Source organism: Pangasianodon hypophthalmus, chromosome 20, assembly GCF_027358585.1.
Source record: "Pangasianodon hypophthalmus isolate fPanHyp1 chromosome 20, fPanHyp1.pri, whole genome shotgun sequence".
NCBI lineage: Eukaryota > Metazoa > Chordata > Actinopteri > Siluriformes > Pangasiidae > Pangasianodon > Pangasianodon hypophthalmus.
In genome coordinates, this window is record NC_069729.1 from 624,197 (window position 1) to 626,423 (window position 2,227).

Below are 2,227 nucleotides of genomic sequence, written 5' to 3' on the forward strand. Positions count from 1 at the left end.
GGATCTACCGGAGAGAGTCAGATAGAGTTACCGTTAGTGCCGCCGCACTGCTTTCTCTCTTCACGGGGAGAGTCCGTGCGCTTTCTGTGCTCTACTCCGTTTGATCTTCCATCATCCTCATCCTCATCCTCCTCCTCATCTTCATCCTCCTCCTCCTCCTCCTCCTGCCTCAGCGACATCCCAGCGTCCGGCGGCTGTGGCGGCGCTTCCGCGGGCTCCCGGAGTGTGTGCTGCGGCTTGGTGCGCGGCTCTGAGCGGTACGTCACCTCCACTTCCATCACACAGCAGCCTGCTATCACTGCAGCTCGTATGAAAGAATTATCACTGCGTGTTTGTGTAATCAAGTCTGAAAACTTCTGCAGAGTGAAGCTTATTAAACAATGGCTCCATTACAACTCTGAGTTACACCTAAACAACTGTTTACAGGGTTAATTCAGATCCATCTGAACACCAGAGTGTGCTGAATAACACCAGGGAGAGTGTGTGTGTGTGTGTGTGTGAGAGAGAGATCTGATTATATCTCTAGGTCCTTTAGCCCAAACTTGCATGACTTCGCCAAGCGTTAAAGCGTTCACTCCTACCATGGACTCAGATCTTTGCTCTCCTCCCAGCTCGTCCTCGTTTCTCCTGCAGCGTCCCGCGGGCCACGTCCACTCTGGACAGGAATATTGAATCAGAGAGGAATGTTATTTAGCCGAAGCGGGGCTCGGGGCCAGTTACTGACACGCCGCTTGTGTCTTGGAAGGAAAAGAAACACGAGTGCGGGGCGTTTAGTGTCTCCTCAGTTAAACATACAGTCCCCGGGGGACGTGGTGAAGACATTTTGGAGACATGTTGATACGCTGTGGTGTGTTCTGGTTTATTGGAGTCAGGTGGAGTCCGTCTCTCTCTCTCTCTCTCTCTCTCTCTCTCTCTCTCTCTCTCCCTCTCTCTTTGTGCCTCTCTGTGTCGGCCATGTGAGCTCTCTGAAGCTCATTAAAACTCTCTGAAGCTGTGACACACCACTGGAGCAAAACCGTCCTGAACAACAGAGCTGTTATGCACACACACACACACACACACACACACACACAATCCAACACATCAGAATAATAGTTTTATAAAGAGGTATTTTTATAGCCCTCTCGCATGCCCTTTGTGAAGTTTTCATTGGAGCGGAGTTTGTGTGTTTCTTCAGGCGATACTTCATCTGTTCTGGAACAAATCAGAGACCGAAAGCCAAATCTCTCTGCAGGTTTCCTGTTATGACCTGTTCGATACCGAGCTGCACACACGCTATAACCAACACAAACACGAAGGCCTGAAACATGAACTAGAGCTCTACATGTAGTGCGCTATGCAGGGTGGAGAAACTTTTAAACACACTCCACATACACTGAGCTGAGTTTCACTGCACTGATCCTGCGCTAGCTAATAAACTAGCAGTTAGTATGGAGTCTATAACACATGACGTGTGTGTGAGGTGAACTTTATGTCGAGTATATGGATATTCCTAACCTTTTTTGGCCAGTGACTCAGAATTCTCAGAATAATTCCTAGTGAATTAGCAGAATTTTAGGCCTAGTACTGAAACTGGTCTTAACAAATTGATAGCAAAATAAAAGAACACGTAAAAACATAAAAAAACACATCACACATCACCTTTAATCGTTTTACATCAGAGAGTGAAAGATCAGAAACGAGTTCTTTATATTTCCACATTTAACGATGTGATGAGAGGACTGGGCTTGTGCGGCACACTGCAGCGTGTCAGAGGCAGGAGGTGTAGTTCAACATCACGCAACTGATCCTGAACTTCCTCTACAGGAGATCAGTAAAGGTACATCTGATCTGATCTGATCTTATCTGTTCTTATCTGATCTGATCTTATCTGACGTCCACCCTCGATCCAGCAGTGGCATGTGCTATTAGACGGTTGGGTTTGGAGGTTTATTTCGATTGTGTTTCACATCATATTTTCGTGAGAGTATTTTACACGCGCTGTGATCTTGAGAGGAACTCCAAACTGAATCATGGCTAATGATCTTTTATTAATAATCTGATAGATTTAATTCAGTATTAAATTCCGAAAGTCAAGTTTATATGCATAGAGCTGCATTAGTAAAAATTTCCCATGACCTCGTGTACATCTGAAGCGACCAATCAGCCATTATTTAATTCCCTATACAGTGTATTTAAACAGCGCACAAGAACCGGGTTCTTCATTAGACCTGAAGTGCACTACGTT

At 45.8% G+C, this 2,227-nt stretch overlaps 1 protein-coding gene across 1 annotated transcript in view; it reads left to right on the plus strand.

The window, feature by feature from the left end:
• The window catches only part of nbl1 (NBL1, DAN family BMP antagonist), an 8,378-nt gene continuing 6,151 nt past the window's right edge, over nt 1-2,227 (plus strand). Inside the window, exon 1 of the mRNA XM_034314258.2 lies at nt 1-257. The gene's annotated coding sequence lies outside the window, so the exon portion shown is untranslated. The remainder of the gene's footprint in view (nt 258-2,227) is intronic.